The sequence below is a fragment of the Rattus rattus genome, chromosome 18 (assembly GCF_011064425.1).
Source record: "Rattus rattus isolate New Zealand chromosome 18, Rrattus_CSIRO_v1, whole genome shotgun sequence".
NCBI lineage: Eukaryota > Metazoa > Chordata > Mammalia > Rodentia > Muridae > Rattus > Rattus rattus.
In genome coordinates, this window is record NC_046171.1 from 3301673 (window position 1) to 3322593 (window position 20921).

Sequence of the window (20921 nt, forward strand, 5' to 3'; positions counted from 1 at the left end):
TCTAGAACAGGAGCTAGGCCAAACATGGTTGTCTTGGATGTTTTCGTTGAGGTGTTGATGGGAGACTACCAGACCAACACAGAGACATGCATACAAATCCACTCAGTTAGAAATGCCAAGTGAACACATTTCCTCGGGGCTTTGGGACAGGGGCACGAAGAGGGAAGGAAGCATGGTTATGCAATTCAGTTGTCTAACTTACATCACTCACACGCAGAGACACACTGCTCATCAAGAGTGGTTAAAAGATTTGCAGCTTCTAACTCTAAAAGGTTGCTCTCAGGTTCAAGTAAGGAGTGGAATGGGATCACACACAGCAGCCCTGTAGCACAGACACCGCTGAGTTGTGTAAGTCATGTTTTCTAGCCCCCCTCCAAGTGAACCGGGACTGCACGGTATGAATGGGTAGTTCCTGGGTTGTAGCATCAGGAATCCTGGCTCTCACTAATTTTGTGATCTTGAGTAATTATGCAAGCTCTCATGAGGCAGCTTTCTGATTCCTAAGTACAGGCATAGGAACTGTGTGCCTGGCATGTGGTCGATACTGCCGTGCATGGACATTGTCTTTTTTTTTTTTTTTTGGTTCTTTTTTTTTTTTTTTCGGCTGGGAATCGAACCCAGGGCCTTGCGCTTCCTAGGCAAGCGCTCTACCACTGAGCTAAATCCCCAACCCCGACATTGTCTTAACAGTATGGAGAAAAGCGTTTAAATCAATTCGAACTTGGTTTTTCTTAGGAAGGTAACTGCCTGTCCTGGCTCTAAATCTCGGTCTCACGGTCTATTAACTGTTTAACCCCTTATACAGTTTGCCATAGTATACCTGTGCCTTAACAAACAAACCAAAACCAACCGAATCCTCCCAAAACCCCCAGAAAACCAAAACCTATTTACGGCAGCTAGTTATCTACCCACGTGTGTCTACCTCTCCTCCAAACTGAACTGCTAGAACAACTGAGTGACAACCATAGTTCTCTGGACAGAAGGTGGCACATCTTCTATTAATTCTCAAGTGTTGGGTGAAACTCGTTGGATTTGCCAATGGTTGCTGTTACCAGCTGCTGGGTCTAACATAAAAGTGGAAGTTATATTCTTTCTCTTTGATCTCATCCATGCCTCGCCTCAATGCCCTTCACATCTTTGCTTCTCTCATCAGTCACAGACCCGTGCAGTTTGGCCATTTGACATTTTCCTCTAAATGTGGACGGCCGCTCCATCAGACTGTAGTCACAGTGCTCAGTCTGTGAGGTAGCCTGATAAACTGTCCCCTCTCTTCCTGGACAAAGGAGAACGCACCAGGGAGCTGTCCTCTTTATTCTCCACGCTACTGGTTTCTTATGGCTGTTGTGATAAGGCAGTACAAACCGCATGGACACCATACCAATTCTCGTTACAGTTCTAGAGGTCAAGCCCTAGATTCAAGAACCCAGTCGTTTGCCCTTTCCAGCTTCTGTAGGCTGCCTGTGCTCCTTTGTTCCTTTTTTAAAGGCTGACTGGGCAGTAGCTTCAAAGCTGTCTCCCCTGCTTCTCTCATAAGCTTTTTTTTTTTTTTGGACTCTGATGCTCTTGTCCCAGCAGGCCAGTTACAAGGCAATCTCCTCATAATCTTCACTGAACCATGTCTGCAAACTCCCTTCTGTCACCTTACAGAAAGGATCATCACATTAGGGTGACGGGGGTGTGGGTTGGGGGTTGTGGGTCTTGGTGGGGAACACGATTCTGTAAAACACAACCAACAAAGTTGGGATTGGGTATCACCTATGGGCGGTTTCCTAATGTTAAACTCTAGGGTTTGCTCTGTTGCCCTGAACTAGGCGTCTTCATCTTACCACACTGTTTCTTCAAAGATTTCCCAGTCCAGCTTGTCCCTTTTGTTCTTCTTCTTTTTTTTTTCGGAGCTGGGGAGTCGAACCCAGGACCTTGCACTTGCTAGGCAAGCACTCGCCCTTTGTTCTTTTAAATTTACTAATACTGAAGTCAGTTCTCCAAGGACAAGTAGATTGGGTACATACATAGTGGGAGGTGGAGGTTATTAAATTGATGGAGGCCGTTCCACATGGAGGATGTGAGCGGAGCATGTTTCCCCAACTAACATATCCACATTCCATCGTTCTACCACGTCATGGGTGAGGAATGCCACTACCATTTGGTAACATACACAAAGGCAGCTTTCTTTCCGTCTTGCTAAATGTTACTCCCACCTATCTCAGCACCCATGCTAGAAACCTGGCCTACCTATTCATCCTCTGCTTTTCCATCCCTGGCCTCTGCGTTTCCATCCCTACCACCAGCATCTTGGTTGTAGCTCTGTTCGCTTCCTTGGCCCAGCCCTTGCTAGCTCTTGCTGTGTCTGTTCATTTTCAACTGCCTATTTAAGACGTCTTTGCTTGGAATTAAGTCTTCAAATCCCGCACCCAGGTAAGCCTCTAACTTTCGAGTGAGACGGCTCTTCTGTTTCAGCCAGGATCAATCAGACTTGCAACCCAATTTCTGTGGCTTCAAAGCCCACAAGTCCCCGCTTCTTACGGGAAAGATGGAGTCTAATGGGCTCCATACTTAACACTTGGTAGTCCTGGAAGGTGCAGTACTTATGTGCAGGGCTTCTGTCAGGGTCTGAAATTAGGAGTTCGAATGAGACCAGGTTCCCCGGCAGCCTCGCACGCATTATCTCGTCCTAAATCGACACCTTTCTAGCGCAGGCAGGTCGGGTATTAGCCTTCCCACTTACAGTACGAGGAGACTGAGTCCTGGTCTTTCGGGTCTGGCCTTCATAGCACTTTGATGCAGTTAATGACTCCCTTGGTTCACTCTTTCTCCTTGTCCAACTTTCTCGCACCTAGCTGACTGCCCATCAGGCCAGCGGCTAACTGCAGAAGGACGAAGCTTTCTCCAACAGGCCCTCCTGCTCTTCCCCATACGCAGTGACGCGACCGATGACGCTATTCAGTGACGTGCGATGACATGCCTTACCCCGAGCCAGGTGTCCGCAGGGCGGTCACACCCTGAGGGCCCAGTTCAGGAGAGGCAGTGGCTCCGACCTGGGGGGAGACGCGCCGCAAGACCCCCGCCTGAAGCGAACTGGGGCCCTGAAGTCCTGGATCCTACCCACCCGCGGTTGATCCGTTGCTAAGTGACGCCAGCGCGCAAAGCGCGTGCGCGGCCACGGCGGTGTGCGTGAAAGCGGGCGCGCGCCGCGACGGCGGCGGCGAGGAAGGCGGCGACGGCGGCGGTCCAGGGGGCGGTGGCCACGAGGCGGGGTCGCTGCTGGCGGAAGAGACGTGTGTGGCGGCGTCTAGGTCGCTGAGGAACATCGTCGGGGTGAGTCGCCCGGACCGTTCGTGGGAGGTGGGGCCTGGCCGCACCTGCTGCGCGGGCCCGGGGCGCGGGGACGCGCCCCCCCCCCCGCCGGACCCGCGCGCGCCGCTCCACGCCCCTCGGCCGCTGGTTCCGGGGGCGGGGACGGGGGCTGACGAGGGTCAGTTCCGGGGCCTGGCGCTGTGGGGGCGCGCAGGAGAGAGGGGTGCCGAGGGACAAGTGACTAGATTCCAGGGTGACGCCGCCAGCTTCCCTAACACGGAGGAATCCCAAGCGGGAGAAGCCCGTGTTCCTCAGCAGCCTCGCGTCCACACTGAGACGCGACTGTGCAAACCTGACAAACGCGGAAACGGGGACCCTAGAGGTTGGGGTTCCCAAAGTTTTGGGTTAACCGCGAAGGGCTTCGTTGGCTCTACTCTGGCGGGTCTGGGAGTAGGAGCGGGTTGTGAGGGAGAGAGTTAGAACCTGTGCCTGCGTGAGCGTCGGGCACACCCACGACCTGGGGAAGGCGACCTGTCAGTGTAGATGAGGGTTGGCTAACCTGTTGCCTGGACCTTCCAGCCTCACGTGCATGCCCACGTGCTTCTCTGACATTTTAAAAAAAAAATCCAGCGTTGATACACATTTTGAAGCTAAGGGACCATATCCATCCAGTATTGTTACTTCCACATAGACTCAAATCTGCTCTTGTATCTATTTCCCAGAACTGGGCTGTGCTTTGGTCATTGCAAGGGCCGTGTGGCAGGTCAGCCCTGCCTTTTTTTTTTTTTTTTTTTTTTTGTCTGTGTTTTCCTAGAAGCAGTGCAAGCTGTTATTTATCTGGTGGAAATAGAGGTTCTGTTCCATGCGTGGGATGTCATGGTGAAGCTGGAGTTAAGCCAGTATACAGGATGCTAGTGGGTCAGTTGCGTGTGGTGGTTTATTAAGGAGGGATAATGGAGACGCATGGAAGAAATAATTTTTCCCGTTATCGGTTAAAGGCAGTGCCAAAAACCAGTGACCGGATAGGGAGCAATGACATTTGATCATGCGTAAAAATTGAAGGACATAACTTTAGCGTTTCCACCCCGAATCTACAATCCGGAGGTTCAGTTTTATAACTGAGTCGCTGTAACGTATGACCTCTGAAGTGCTCACATCTTGAAATCAGTAAAGTTTGCGCTGTAAAACCAAAATACTTTTGCGAGCTTTTGGGAGTAGAGTTACCCGTTTTCCCTTTTGCCTGCCCCCGAGTAGATAGCTATGCAGATGATGAAACCTCATACTGGGTGGACATGGTTTTTCAGTACTTGGGGAGCATTTAGTTTCATCCTTCACATAGTGTGACCACCTCCCTCTTTCCAGAGTTGTGCCTAATTAGTGAGAGGATTGTGGAGTCCCAAGTGAGGTCTGAAACCAGCCCTTTTTCTTTTAAGAGTGAGCCATCCAGTCAGGAAAAGAAATTATATATCAAAGAATCCCAGAAGGAAGTGAGGTAGCAGTATTAGGTGGGGGGCAATAGTATAGGAGACATTTACACAGGAAGAGGTCAGAGCTAGGGTTGGCCTTTAAATGGAAAGTAAGATCGGAATTAGGAAGGAGTTAAGTCCTGTGGCAAAGAGTTAGTGCTAATTTGGTCACGCGATGGCCGAAGGATATTTCGAGGAGACTTGTGTGACTGGAGCAGAGAAGGTTCCCTGTACAGAAATAGTGGGGAGAGAGACTTCACAGGGTGGCAGTAAAAGCGTTACACACATCCCATTAATCCCAGGGTAGAGGGACCTCTACTTGAGGAAATGCTTCCATCAGACTGGCCTGCGCAGGAGTGTGGGGCGTTTTCTTAACTGACGGTTGACATAGGAGGGCCTACCCAGCCCTCACATAGCTACGCCTTTGGCAGGTGGTCCTGGGTTGTAGGAGGAGGCAAGCCAGGAAACTGCATGGCTCCTGGCTCCAGGGCCTGCCTTTGCTTTTCTTGAGGGTGAACAGTTAGCCTGTCATCAAAATAACCCCTCTCCCAAGCTGGTTTTGATTAGGGTTTTATCACAATAACAACAAATCAACTGGGACAGAGTCTGTCTGTAGGGTGGGATAAAGTGTTATTAATCAAAATAAAGTCTTAGACAAGGATAAGTTGCAAGTGTTATTCTTCTAAAACACCCATTTTTGTTTCGTTTTTCTTTAAAAAAAAATTGCTTATTTTAATCTATTTGTTTCTTGAGATAGGTCTTTAGATTTATCCCTGGCTGGCCTCGAACTTGTTCTGTACACTTAATATGCTCTTCCTGACTCTGCTTCCTGAGTACTGGAAGGCACCAAGCCCTGCCTAAAGATGAATGTTAACTTCCTTAGAGGATATGTGGCTGAGCCAGGATCACATTTCTGTGTCCTTTGGCTCCATTTAGTAATTGGAATAAATGTTTCATTCCTGCGTATTTATCCTGGGTTGTCCGTATTACGTGGCCCAGCCACTAAAATGTACCTAATGGGCTTAGGGTGCTGTTCTGGACATTGACAGAAATGCTTTAACCAATGTTGTCATCTAACAACACTCGGTGACACAGTTTCTGTCACGATTATCTCTCACAGTGCCCTGCCAAACAATAACTGCCAATCCTGTGACGAAAGTACAAAGGTGTAGCTAGAAAGGGAGTCTGTCTGAAGAAGGTTCCAAGAAACAGTGACAAAAGGATCTGACAGTAATTAGACTCTGCTGGAGAATATTAAGCCATCTATATAACGTTTTTTGTTATTAGAAAATTCTTGAGCTCTTTGTAGTGACACATACTTGTAATCTCAGCACTTGGAAGGGAAAGGCGAGAGGCTCAGAGACCCAGCAGCATCCTCTGCAGTGTGAACTGAAGCCAGCCGGGGCCACGTGAGATTCTGTCTCACCTTTGTCTCCCCTCTCCTCGAAAAAGACAAAACTCTGTGGGCTGGTTTGTAAGCCAGAGGTCGAATTGCTGAGATGTATAAAGTTACTCAACAAGCGCTGCATTATTTAACATCTCAGCAAATATTTATGAAGCGCTAGCTATGACTAGATGCTCATTCTGTCAGGTGCCGAGAGGACAGATGAATGGGAGCTGTGGTACCTTTGACATGCAGGTGTTTGTCAGAGATGGTAAACCTCCAGCTGTCGTAAGCTGTGATAAGTTGAGCACTTTGAGAATTAACAAATTACTAGAGGAATTGACCACACTTGGGGAAACATTGATGACAGAAGATGAGGAGAAGAGGCTAGATATTAAGTAGATTCCTGCTGTATGTAAAGAGGAAGGCACCTTTCTAGGTAGACAGTCTTTGCTGAGCGTTAAAATTGAGTGGTTCTTTAGGGAACCTCCCGAGTTGTTTCTTACCAGCTTGCTGTGTGTCAGTGGAGACAGGATAGATACATTTGAGCCAAATTATGACTGGATCTAGGGTCTTCTTAGACAGAGTCTCTCTCTCTATCCCTGGCTGTCCTGGAACTCATTATAGAGCCTTGGGCTCAGTGCCTCTGCCTCCGGAGCACTGTGATTAAAGGGGGTGCCACCAGCTCTTGCCCACTCTATTCTAAACGGTCTCAACCCACTGTTCATTGGTTCCACTGACTTGGCAGTGGAAACCAGATTAAGCTCGTGATCAGGGAGCAAGCGGCAGCCCACATAGGCTGCTGTAGAGGAGGGAGATGGACGTGCTGCTCTCTCAGGAGAGGGACAGGGATGGAGAGCAGTCAGGGACATTCTAGTTGCTAAGAGTTTGCAATTTTAAGTATGTAGAGGGGAGGGGATAGGTAAAGATGATGGCCTGCCATGAGCAGGTGGGTGATTATGATGCCATTGATTAGAAAATAAAGGAGGATGGGTTGCAGTGCAGACAGGCCGTGGTGCTGTGTTAGTTTTAAGGAGCTTATGTGGAGTTTCAGTTGACAGATCCTCTAGGTAGGTAAGTCGGAATTCTCCTGTGGAGTTGATGAGAGGACCAGGAACAGTGTAGTGTAAATCCCGAACTGTGGGACCCTTGGAGGTAAGAGGATACGAGGTCAAATCCTTGAACTGTTGTACTATTTATTGGCTCAGTGACCATGTCTCCAATTGATGTCCTTATCCTCTGCTTTTTGTTGGAATTCAAGCATTCTTGTGAAGACCAAGTGAGGCACGTGTACTTGGTGATGGCAGGATGTGTCGTGCACACAAACACTGAACGGTAACAGTAGTGAACTTGTGTACACGGAGATGGTCTAACTACATAAATCAGAGGCTGGCAGTTGGAAAGGACAAACAATGGGACATGTGAAGCATGCATGGTTCCAGCTCAAGACCGGCTCTCAATCTGCTTCTGTTTCTGTGAGAAAATACTAGAAAATAAAGAGTTTCCACCGCAGAAATTTGTTCCCTCAGAATTCTAGAAGTTGAGATGTCCAAGATCAGGTGCTGGCATGTGAGGGGTGGTGTCTGTCTGTCCCTTTCTCTTTTTATGGGAGCCCCACTCCTGCAGTAGCCACAGAGGCCTCATGCTTTTATTACCTCACAAACGCTCCATCTCTACACAGTTGTGCCGAGGATTAAGTGTCCAACCCCTTCCATCTGTAGAACCTTTTCCAAACTTGAGCAGGCAGCTGCAGAACATGGAGGCCTTGGTAAAACACAGAAATCCGGGCCCTTTCCCTGTAAGTTTCCCATTGAGGACGTGTGGGTGGGGCTTGAACAGTGCCCAGGTGAGGCCGTGCGGGGACCACATTGAGCACCGTTGGAGACCCGTGCGCTAGGGGAGTGAGCATGGGCAGAAACGGAGCTGCGGAAGTGTTTGGAGGTCCAGGGAGGAGTGCAGAGAGAATCAAGAGTGGAACGGTTTCGAACCTGAGGAGTTCCATAGTCTTCCATTTAGTGATGTTTTCTCCAGAGTCTACCAACATCCGGGTACGTGACAGTGTGTGGATGAGTATTTTAAGCTGCTGATCCATTGCCGTGGGTGAGCGTGTGCCCTTCACACTGATTTCATTTGGGTTCCTGCATCGAGATGAGGACACCATTTCTAATTTTACACATATAAAATAGCTAAAGACTCTTCTCCATAAGCTGATGTGTAACTTGTGCATTTGGCTTTCTGTTACATACTTAGTCCTCACCCCCACACCCCTCCCCCTTTTTCATTTTAGGAAAAAATACGACAGTTCAGGTTGTAAAATCTTCTACTTCTTCTTTTTTTTTTTTCCCCCCCCCTTTGGAGAAATTGACACAGACCAGAGTGACTGGGAAAGTGAGGAATGGCCTCTATCAGAGTGGCCCGGGGCCATGTCTGTGGGACATTGCTTTGTTTAATGGTTCACGCGGAGGGCCCAGCCTACTGTGCTTGTTGCTGTCACGGGCAGGTACTTCTGGGTGGTATGAGAAACTGAGAGAAGCAAGGGAGCAGGCTGGGAGGCAAAGTTCCTCATGGTCTCTGCTTCAGCTGCTGCCTTCGAATTCCTGCCTGAGCCCCTGCCCTGACTTCCTTCTGTGATGGCCTGGGAGCCTTAAACTGAAATAAACCCTTTCCGCCCCATGTTGGTTTTAGTCAGTGTATTATCACAGCGGCAGAAAGAGCACAAAGTCCATGTGAATGGCATGTGTCAGGATTCCAGGGTGGGTCATACCGTCAGGGAAGCAATGATAGGCTCCTTGCTTCTAGGGAGTTTACAGAAAGTCTGGAAAGTGTGCAAGCCAAGGGATAGAACCTGTCCGGTTAACCTAGATGTAGAGCACTCTAAGTCTCAGGGCAGCTTGAGGATGGGCATTAGGCTCTCTGGGCCCATGCACTGGGGATCGCTAATGTGTAGCATAGACACTAGTATTTTTTTTTTATTAGGAAGTTGAAAGGAGTTGTTTCTTTTCTCTGTCAAGATATTAAGTGTTTGCTGGGCAGTAGTGGTGCATGCCTTTAATCCCAGCAGGTGGGAGGCAGAGGCAAGCACATCTCTGTGAGTTCGAGGCCAGTCTGGTCTACAGAGATAGTTCCAAGACAGCCAGGGCTACAGAGAAACCCTGTCTTGAAAAACAAAAGATATTAAATATTAATCGTTTTCCCAGACTTTGTGTGAAGTGTTAGGCAGGATCATGGTTCATTGAGCTTTGTTCTGGGCACCTAAAACTGGTTGTAATTCCGTAGGATGAATGCACGCACATGTATGTTGTCAGGATGGGGGAGGACGCCCGACTTTTTAAAAACTTCAGATTATATTGATAAGAACACTATACTGAGAACTTGAAGTTAAATTTATCAGCTTTTTGTATGCAAGGGGCCCTTGAGGAGTACAGACGTGTTTAGCTTCTTTTCTTTGCAATCCAATTTGTAATTTGGTGGAGGAGAGAGTGCAATTAGAGAGAGAAAATAGATTGCACAGGAATATGTTAAGGCCGTATAAATATTGATTGCAGGCGAGGTACTTGTGCTTGTTGAGTGGGTAAGTGTTCAGTTTTGATTTCAGTTCATAAGCCTTTGTAATCTTTCAGAATTATAACAAGTCTGGGACTGGAGTTGGAGCTTAGCTGGTAGAGGCCTTTGCAGGACATTTCAGATCGAATCTGTGATAGCAGGGTTTAATGCTTGCCTAGCAAGCGTGGAGCCCCTGAGTTCAATCTCTAGTGCTGAAGAAGTCAGGCATGATGGCACGCACTGCCCACATCTGTATCCTAGCGCTTGGAAGGTGAAGGCAGGAGGGAGGCTCAGAAGTTCATGGTCATCTTCAGCTACATAGGGAATGGGAAGTCAGCTCGGCATGTGTGAGACCCTGTCCAAATTAAAAAAAAAAAAAAAAGCCATAAATCTGGTCATTTCAACCTCCTAGGCTACCTTTTGCATGTGAATATGAGACACAGAAATAGTCCAGTGGTCTGTGTCCTTGTGGTTGATGGTTTGGGAGGTCTGCCTAGCATGCTAGCCTGCTTTCCGTTAGTGTAGTAAGCGTTTGAGACAAACCAACCTAATACGAGAAAAGGTTTACTTTGGCTTCTAGTTTCGGAGCTTTACGTCCATGTTGCAAATGCTGATGGGTATTTGTGTTGGAGAAGCATATCATGGCTAGAGAGTCCAAAGGTTCTGCAGTCACCTTTAAGGGCATGGTCCCAATACAATCTGCCATGAGGCTCCACCCCCTGAAGGTAGCACTCGTGTGAGTCACAGACTAGGCACCAAGCCTTAATGCATGGACCATGGGAGGATACTTAAAACCCAAGGTGTAGCACCCATGTAAGGAGAGTGCTAGTTACAGTTTGTATCCTAATGCTGCCCAGGGCCCTGTTCATGATGGCGGCATTCTTGGCGGATAGCAGCACTTTTAGGAGCTGGACCTACTAGAAGGAAGCTAGGCTATTGGGACAGTATGGAAGATATTTGGGATCCCATTCCGTCCTGTTAGCTTCTCTGCTTCCTGGCCACTCCCTGCTGCCCTGATGCCCTACTTCAGCACAGGTTAGAAGAGCAGCAGACCAGCGGCTGGTGGATAGAGACTTCAGTGAGCACGAATCTTTCCTCCTTTCAACTTCTCAGGCGTGTGTCAGTGACAGAAAGCTGACTAGTGTAAGGGTCATTAACAACGAGGAGCCCATGTAGTGAGTGGCAGTGTTGTGTGGGAACCTTTCTGTGTGTTTTTTAACTCTAATGATCTTGAAAACCTGACAACTATCCCATTTGTACTAATGAGCCGAGTGGGTTCCAGAATGGGGAGCAATTTGTCTGCAGTCCGTAGCCAGTGAGGGATGGCGTTGCCTTTCAGCCCTAGGCTGGGACTCTTAATTCCAGCGCTCTTTCTACTTAATGTCAACTCCCGGTTTCAGCATCAGCGTGGAGTCCTAGCATGTGATGTCCTAATAGACAAACACACACACGCACATGCATACACAGGTACTTCTGCAGAGTATGCAAAACTTGTTAGAACAGAATCTTAGCAAACACTTAAATGCTTGAAGATAATTTGATAACATATTTAAGGCTGGAGAGGAAAGGAGACACAGTCAAAGGCTACATTCTGATTGGCCTATGAACAAGTGCTGTCTTTTGAATGATATATTTTACATAGGCATTTGGTTTTCTTTTTTTTTTTTTAAATCTTTCATTTTAATTTCTTTTTTTTTTTTTTTCTTTTTTTTTTTTTTTTTTTTTTTTTTTCGAGCTGGGGACCAACCCAGGGCCTTGTGCTTCCTAGGTAAGCGCTCTACCACTGAGCTAAATCCCCAGCCCTTAATTTCTTTTTTTTTTAAAAAGGTTTATTATTTATTTCATGTGAGTACACTGTCACTGTCTTCAGACACACCAGAAGAGGGCATCAGATCCCATTACAGATGGTTGTGAGCCACCATCTGGGTGCTGGGATTTGAACTCAGGACCTCTGGAAGAGCAGTCAGTGCTCTTAACCTCTGAGCCATCTCTCCTGCCCGGTTTTCTTTATGTACAGGTACAACATGTTCTTGAGAAAGAACTATGGCTTTCCAAGCTCATCAGTAGCATTTTGAGCTCATCAATGGCAAGTAACTTCAGAACGTAAAACCCGGTGGTGGTTTGGAAGAATGGCCCCCATAGGCTCAGAGATTTAAATTCTTGGTCCTCAGTTGCTGGAACTGTTAGGGAGTGTGGCCTTGATAGAGGAAGTGTGCCACTAGGGCTGCTCTTTGTGTTTGCAAAAGCCGTTACCAGTTTGTATTGTGTCTGGGTCCTGCTTGTGGATGTGGGCTTCAGCTACTACTCCAGTGTTTTGTCTGCCTTTGCCTACCTGTCTTCTACCGTGCTCCTGCTGTAATGGTGGTGGACCACCTTCTGAGACCGGCAGCCCTAGGAAACTCTTTTGTAAGTTGTCTCTTCACAGCAAGGGAGCAGTGACTCCTTGAAGTCTTATCCGGAGCAATGGAGCACTTGAGACTTAGTAGCTAATCTTCCTGCTGTCTACATCCTTGTTCCTTATTGAAATGTTGACGTTTGTCTTTTCCCCAAGCAAATTCATTATAATTATGGTATAATTGAGTTGTTTTGATTTGGTTCATTCCTGGCATTTTGACTGACTCACTCTTATTCATCCTATTTCTACTTTCCTGGAAATACAGACTGTAATTATTTTTGTAAAAGTCAGTTTCATCTAACTTAGCAATAAATATTTGTACGGAAATTGTAATTGTGCAAATGCATTAGCTACTAAATACCATACCAGTATCTAATGCAGTCCAATAAAGCAAATTTAGTTGTTTCAAACAGCAAATTTGTTTTTTTTTTTTTTTTTTTTTTTTTTAGTGACTGTGGGTCAGGATCTCAAAATAGCCTTGTTGGGTATTGTAGCTCAGAGAGCCTGGCGAGTTTCAGTTTGGCCTTTGAAGTGCTGTGGACTTTGTCCAAAGGCTCAGATAGGCTGGGAGAGTCTGCTCGCAAGATGGCCTACGCAGATGACTGTTGGGCAGAGGCCTTACACCACTCATGGGGGTCTGCTTGAGGGTCTGGCAGGGTCACTTGGCTTCATCCAGAGCCACTGATGAAAGACTGAGGGAACCCACATGTCTGCTTGCCCTCTTTGAAGGATCAGTGTTACCTCTGTTTTCTTTCAATTACAGAGTCCAGCCCTTGCTTAAGACAGCAGTTAGCCTCCACCTATTTTGGAAGGAGGAATGGAAGAATTTTGGATAGTTTTTTAAAGTGGACATTTCTCCAGGGGAAGCCCTTTCATCAGCTGAGATTGTCTGTGTTAGACAAATGCAGTCATTTTTCTGACTCGTGTGTTCACAGCATGGGAGAAATGACTACTGAAGAATTATAAAGTTATTAAGCAAGTTTCTGTAACTGGGCTTGTGGATTCCTGGAAGTTCTCTATCTGTCACATTAGGACACTTCATTTAGGCATTTTTATGGGAGGACAAGAAGTAAGAATGATAGGGTCTTATTGTGTAGCCCAGGGAGGTCTCAGATGTATACAGCTGTGCTTCTGTAAGTTCAGTCCCCCTGCCTCTGCCTCCTAACTGCCGCGATTTAAGGCGTGCACCACCACCACCTGGCACACTTGAAACTTTTAGTCTTTAAAATACAGCCACATGGTTTGTCCCAGTCAGTTTTGCCGTCAACTTGACACATCTGGGAAGTGCAGGCCTCACTTGAATAATTGCCTGATTGGATTGGCTCGTGGGCACATCTGTTGGGCTGATGGTTGCATGAGGATCCTGCCCACCGTGGCAGTGCCGTTTCTTCCCATCATGGCTTCCTTGATGATGCGCTGTGAGTGTAAGATGAAGGGAATGCTCCCCCACGAGGCTGCTTCCGGTCAGCGCCTTACCTCAGCAACACAGAAGTAAACTAGAACACTCTAGGTAAGAAGTAAACTAGAACACTCTAGGTAAGGCCATTGACCTTAACACTCTAGGTAAGGCCATTGACCTTATCGTTTCCTGAAAAAAAAAAAGTGCTTCCTCAGCTTCTCCTCAGGCAGGCCTCACCTTCAGGCGTCTGCTTGGCTCACCCAAGAGTACTACTTAAAAAACAAAACATACTCGGCTGATTTCTCTCACATTAGTCTGGGTCAGTTTCTCAGTCCATGACCTCACAGCGCCTCCACATTTTTCTTTTTAATTAGCATATTTTAATTGAACAAAACATGTGGCTCAGGATGGCATTTTTCCGTGTGTAAATATATTTTGCCCGGCGCAGTGTCTTCTAGGTTTGTCTGGTTAGAGCTTTAGGCAGGAACACGACAGTGATCTTTCTTCAGCGTCTCCTCGTGAGATGTTCTTTGTCCTCTTGGGCAGCTGACTTTGGTCCCTCAGCTCCATGGGCCTGCTGGATCCCCACTGTGAAGCTATACTGCTCTTCCTGTAACCAGCGTCTCCTGCCAAGAGACTGACTGCCTCTGCTCATGCTCAGACTCTGACCTGCCAGCTCAGTATCTTTTATATTCTTTCCTGAGTCCTCGTTGACGAGGTCGTTGCCAAATTAGGGTTTACTGGTGTCATTGTTCTTTTTATAATTTTAATTGTTTTCTCCATTATCTAATTAGTTACTACTCTGAGTTTGTGGCTGGATTTGTAGATTTTTCAAAAATGAGTCATCATTTAAAATTATCCTATTTGGCGGATGGGAATCATTTCAAGTTGGTGCTGTACTCTCCTGGCATGTTCCATGCTTCTTGGATGTCCTCTTTATTTTCTGGTTTAAGATAGTCTAGGTCCGTCTCATATCTTTCTTACTCTTGCCTTGGAAATCAAATTTTTCTCCAAAGAACCCTAGCACATTCAGAAGCAGTATCTGGGTGTTAGGTATGGCCATAACTACTAGATGACATTGCTTCTATGCTCTCTTAACAGATAGCTACCTAGGTTGCTGTGTGTGTGTGTGTGTGTGTGTGTGTGTGTGTGTGTGTGTGTGTGTGAGAGAGAGAGAGAGAGATCTATTTGTACTATTTGTACTGTATACTCTCCGGTCCACTCCTACATGGATTTATTGTAGCAATTTGTTTTTTCACAGACTCCTTCCTCCCTTTCTAAAGTGCTGGTCCCTCACTCCAGCCCTGACGGCTCCTCACCCATTTGCACACTGCTAAATGTACCGAGGAAGTAGGTTTGCAATTGCTGATTTGTACCTCTGTGGAAAGAAACTCACTGACTGACTAGAGGGCAGCATTCTTTGTCAGGGTTAGTGTGAGGGTTGTGGTCCAGATGCTGTGTTCAAAGGTTCCGGGGTTGATGTTCCTCATCCCTTCCTTCCTTGTGGCTGTCGTCATTTGTAATGCAGTTTGGTATCTTGGTTGTACTTCATATTGGGCTCCACTCTTTCTACTTTTGCTCATTTTATTGTCCTCATTTTATGAGGCTTAGTAGGCGGTAGCAAACTGTTTCCCACGGAAATACTTGTGTTCTGAGCCTGATGCCGACAGCGTGAACTGCACTCATGGAGTCTCACGAGACTGATGTCTTCCCTAGCTCGTTGACGTGCTAGAGGTGAAGGGCAGTGTGGTGGAGCGAGAAATCCCTTGGTAATATCTTATCTGCGCCAACAACAACTTCTCCTCCTCCTCCTCTTCCTCCTCCTTCTCCTTCTTCTTATTGACAGGGTTTCTCTGTGTAGCCCTGGCTGTCCTGGAACTCACTCTGTAGACCAGGCTGGCCTCAATCTTACAGTCCCGCCTGCCTCTGCCTCCTGAGTGCTGGGACTAAAGGCGTGCACCCCCACCTGGCTCTCATTAACTGTTTTAAGTCACGTTTGCAGCAGGTAATATGAGAATTTTGTTCAAGATCCCAAGGGTATGCACGCTGAGATGAAGTGTGTAATCCATACCCCATACTCCAGTTCCTATTTCTTGTAAATGGCCTGTTGCCCCTGGTTCATTGATTCATTCAACTGAGACTTAAGAGGTGACTCTTAGATGCCAGGCACACCTCTGTGTTTGGAGACGTAGACATGAACAAAGCAGGCCAAGAGCTGCACTATGGGGCATCCACTCTGTCAGGGGACAGTGTGGCTGGCGATGTGCCTCAGCAGGTAAAGGTGTTGGTGCCAAGCTTCACAACCTGAACTTGACTCCTGGTACTCACATGGTGGAAGAGAATTGACTCCCAAGAGATGTCTTCTGACGTCCTGGTGCACGCCATGTCCCGTTTCTAAATAAACGAAAGAGAGAATAAGAGGCAAAAATTAAATTTCATAAGGCTGTGGACGTAGTTTAGTGGTAGAACACTTGCTCATTATTATTTGAAGACATAGGTTCCGCTTCTATCACTAAAGAGGAAAAAAAGTCCTTGTCTATCTTTAAAGAAATAGCCCGTGTAAGTCCAGCATGCTTCCATGTTTAGTTAAGAAAACTTTAAAGAAAGGGTTCTACCGAGAGTCTTCATCGGTCCTTATCTGTACTCTCATTTCTCCCCTCTCTATGCTCTCCACATGCCCCTCCCTCCTCCCATTAGCTGCTTCTTCCCTAGCTTTCCCCTCACCTCTGTCTTCCTATTGTGGTTTTACCTGTGGTATTTCCCACCTCCCTTAAGATCTCTCCCTGTTCCATTCCCTATAAAATGTACGTGCACACACATACATGACATGTAATTTTAAGTTTAGCTTAATCATATAAGAGAAAACGCAGTGTTTATCTTTCTGAGTCTTGCTTATTTGTTTAACATAAGGATTTCCGGTTGCATCCATTTTCCTGCAGATGTCATGGTTTTATTCTTTAGGGCTCACAAGATTGCATTGTGCATGTGCCAGTTTCACCTGTTGGTGGACACGTGGACTGGCCCTGTTTCTGTCTGCTGTGAATGCGCAGCTGTGTTCATGGATGTGCAAGTCTCTGCTATGTGAAGACTTGAGTCTTTTGTGTCCACCTTGAGTTGTGTAGCTCGGTCACATGGCTATTTTAGTTGGTTTGAGAAGCTTCCAATTGATTTCCATTGTGGCGATAGCGGTGACTAATTAATTAGGTTAGGTTAGTGACTAAGAAGGTTTCTGTTCTTCCCACCCCAAATTCTCACCTGTAATTCCTGTTACTTGTTTTCTCCATAACTGGGGTAAGGTGGACACTCAAAGTATTATCTTCCCTGATGACTAAAGATGATAGGCACTTTAAAAAAAATCTTCTTGGATAGTTTGTATTTTTCTCTTAAGACATACCTGTCTGTTGAGTTCGTTATTAGCCCATTTATTAGTTGGTCAGCTGATTTTTGTGTTTACATTTTGGAGTTCTTTCTATATCCCGAATATTAATCCTTTGTCTGATGTTTAGTTGGCAAAGGTTCTTTTCCTTATTCCCTAGGGTTTCTCTTCATTCTGACGATTATGTCCTTTGCTGTGCAGAAGCTTTTAATTTACTGTAACCTCAGTTGTCACTTGGGACCATTTGCTGTGCCATTGGAATCTCTTTCGGAAGGTCTTAGCTCACCTCTCACTGTGTGTTCCTCTACCAGCTTCAGGTCTTACATTAGGGTTTTTGATTTATTTCATATTGATTTTTGTGGCAGATGAAAGATGCGTCTATTTTCAGTCTTCTACATGTGGAAATCTAGTTTTCTTTTAGTAAAGAGGTGGATGTGGTGGTTTGAGTGAGGTCGGCCACCATAGGCTCATATATATGCTTTGTTAGTTCCTAGTTGGTGAGCTGTCAGGGAAGAATTAGAGAGCTGTGGCCTTGTTGGAAGAGGCATGCTGGTTAGGAGGGCTTTGAAGTTTTTTTTTTTTTTTTTTTTTTTTTGTTCTTTTTTTTTTCGGAGCTGGGGACTGAACCCAGGGCCTTGCGCTTCCTTGGGCAGCGCTCTACCACTGAGCTAAATCCCCAACCCCGGCTTTGAAGTTTTTAAAAGCTCACACCAGGCCCAGTCTGTCTGTCTGTACCTGTGTGTCTTCTGTCTCTGATTCTGTTTCTCTATGTCTATGTCTCTCCATCTCTGACTGCTGCCGTGCTCCCCATCATGATGATAATGGACTAACCCTCTGAAACGCTAACCAAGCCCCTAATTAAATGCTTTCCTTTATAAGAGTTGCTGTGACTGTGGTGTCATTTCATAGCAGTAAGACACTAAGACACTGGTTTTTCTGTTTGTTTGACAACTTTGAAAAATTTAGGTGGCTGTAACTGTGTTGACTTATTTAGGTAAATGTAAGAGAAATTAAAAAAAAAATAGAGTAATCGTACTTTTTAAAACGGCTTAGTGGTTAAGAGCACTGGCTGCTCTTCCAGAGGTCCTGAGTTCAATTCTCAGCACCCACATGGTGGCTCACAACCATCTGTAATGGGATTTGGTGCCTTCTTCTGGTGTGTCTGAAGACAGCTACAGTGTGCTTATATACATAAAATAAATAGGGGTTGGGGATTTAGCTCAGTGGTAGAGCGCTTGCCTAGCAAGCGCAAGGCCCTGGGTTCGGTCCCCAGCTCCGAAAAAAAGAAAAAAGAAAAAAAAATCCTAAAAAACCAAGTAGCGGAAAATCAAAATATTACTAAATATGGAGAAAAATGAAAAGGGAGGAAACCCGGGGAAACACAGAAACTAGTGAGAAGGACAAATATTGACTAAAAATGAAAAAAGTAAGTTAGATGAAGGGGAATAACAAAAAACCTTAAAAACGTTTACCAAATACAGTAAACATCCTGCTAAACATGTAGAAAAAAACCAAATCACACAGGGGAAATAGGGTGATAGAAAAGCTGCTTTCTGAGCCCCCCAAACGTGGAGGCTGTCAGTTGTTACATGCTGGGAAGGAGTGAGGTCAGCTGAACTTCCTGACACTTCTCTGCCTTCCTCCCGGCTCTGTGTGTTCTGTGGGTGTCCGTGTCTCTCAGAGTTCCTTCACAGTGGCTGCTTTCCTTCTTTGCACAACAGAGGCCTCTGCTGGCCACACCTAGCTTTGCACCCTGTAGGCTAAGCGGCTTTCTGAGACTCCCAAGGATTGGTCCCTTGTTTGGCTACTTTAGCTGAAGGAGTAAGAAGGCAGCCTCAGTACTAAGATCCGTCGGAGCAACCCCGACATGCTTCAAGGCCTCCTGGGTTTTCAGTCACCCTCTTACGGGGATGCTACTATGGGTTTTGAGAATGGTCCTGAACCTTCAGATTCTCCAGGCCACAGCAGCAGAAGATGGGTGGCCACAGAATTTGATCCATCCTTTGGCCTTAAGCTCAGAGATCTTAAACTTCAGGGTAATTCTCAGTTGCTGAGGTCTGTTCCAGGCCATCGTTGGTCCTGTCACCTCCTGTGCCCTTCCTACCTTGTGCTAGAGTTTCCTGCCACCTTCACTCTGCAGCTTGTCAGGGTCCAGCCCTCTGACTCTTCAGGGCTGCCTCCCTGGGATCCTCAACTGGGGGCTAAGGTGAGGCAAATCGAGGCTCCATAGGCTGGGATCTCTATTTTGGGTGTCCTGGGTGGTTCCCCTTCTCTCTTGAGTTAGTGCCCGGCTTCTGCCCTCTAAGGGATACCTTGCTGTTGTCTTGTGAGTGGAACCCTCGTCTCACCAACACCTGCGAGTGGTTTCAGGCTTGTGGATGGCTGTGGGCTTGTCCCGAGGGCAGGGCCACCCAGCTTTGTTGTGGCTCAAAAGGCTGTGTGGCTCAGCATCTTCTCCTAATGGCTTTGGTTTTGATCTTACCCAGAATCCTTCCACTTTCTGCATGGCTCTCTAAAGCTCTGCCTCTGTTCTGTCTTTGGGATAAATTCTCTACTCTGACTCTCCTTCTCCAGCCCACACAGGGGCAGCCACTAGTCTGTCTTTCCCAGAAGTCCTAGGTTTAGTTTCTTTGCTTGTTTTGTTTGTTTCTGAGACAGGATCTTAGGTGTCTCGGGCTGGCCTCAGATCCCTTACATAACGGAGGATGACTGGATCCTCCTGCCTTCTCATCCCTCCGGGTTTAAGCATCTGCTCATTTCTCTGTTCTGTTGCATCCTGGAGGCTTTCCCTGTCAGTACACTAACTGTCTATAGGGCATCATGGCAGGCTGTTGGAGTTTTCTTTTTTAATTTTTAAATTTTTTCCAAATATATATTTATTTACTTTATGTGAGTGTTTTTTTTTTCTTTTTAAAGATTCATTTATTTATTATATACACTGTAGCTGTCCTCAGACACACCAGAAGAGGGCATCAGATCCCATTACAGATGGTTGTGAGCCACCATGTGGTTGCTGGGAGTTGAACTCAGGACCTCTGCTGAGCCATCTCGAGCCCTGGGTTTTCTTTCTTTAACTACAGATTCTTATGGGTTTTCTAAATAAGCTGATGTTGACTATGAGAAGTCATGTAGTAGCACTATTTTAAACCCTGGTTTAGCTCCTCAGCCCCTCTGTATCAGCCGCCATCATTACTAAGCATCTCTCCAGAGGAGCATCTTCCACGTCTGTAAGTGTTGGCGTCTTGGGATTCTGGTGAAAATGCTTGTCAGCGCCCACTGGAAAAAGACCTTGCCTATGTGTCGTGTGAAGGGAGTGTGTGTGAGCAGAGAGAGGGCAAGGTGGGCATCCGTATGTAACCATAACTCTTGGTTCTGGGATAGAAAGTGAGAGAGAGGCCAGGCCTCCTCAGAGAGGAGGCTATGGGTGTGTTGGGTGTGACCGTCCTTCAAGCCAAGCAGCCAAGATCTCAGGGAGTTCTGGCTCGTAAAAGGCGGCTTCTAGCCACATGCCACAGGTGCAGAGGATCAAGCCTGTTCCCGGGATGGCCATTTACCTCTGTGGGCTAAGCAGGTCACCGCTCTCACCAGCAAAAGGGGATGCTGGAGGCAGAGATGCAGGACCCACCCAGTAGCCAGGTGTGGTGGATGGGGAGGCCACCGCTAGCTACAGCCACAGTGGCCATCAGAGAACCAGTGGGTGCAGCCAGGGAGAGGGTCTCATTCCTTCTTCTTTTTTTTTTTTTTCTTTTTTCTTTTTTTCGGAGATGGGGACCAAACCCAGGGCCTTGCACTTGCTAGGCAAGTGCTCTACCACTGAGCTAAATCCCCAACCCCCTCATTCCTTCTTGACCCTGGTCGGGTCTGAGCAAAGTGAGCCAGCCCACCAGGTTCACCCGGGTAGGGAACTCAGGGTAGGCTCTGAGGGAAGGTGTGGAAGTGGAATGACTCAGATGACTGGAAAACTAAGTTAGGGCCTCGTATTCATGCTTCTGTGCCAAACATGGGTCTGTGGAGGGCACAGTTGATGCTAATGGATGAAATCTTCTCATTTGTGTTAGGCCTTA

At 46.7% G+C, this 20921-nt stretch overlaps 1 protein-coding gene across 1 annotated transcript in view; it reads left to right on the forward strand.

Annotated features, from left to right (window-relative positions):
• The first annotated feature begins 3169 nt into the window (after nt 1–3169).
• The window catches only part of Btbd9 (BTB domain containing 9), a 352754-nt gene continuing 335002 nt past the window's right edge, over nt 3170–20921 (forward strand). Inside the window, exon 1 of the mRNA XM_032888537.1 lies at nt 3170–3315. The gene's annotated coding sequence lies outside the window, so the exon portion shown is untranslated. The remainder of the gene's footprint in view (nt 3316–20921) is intronic.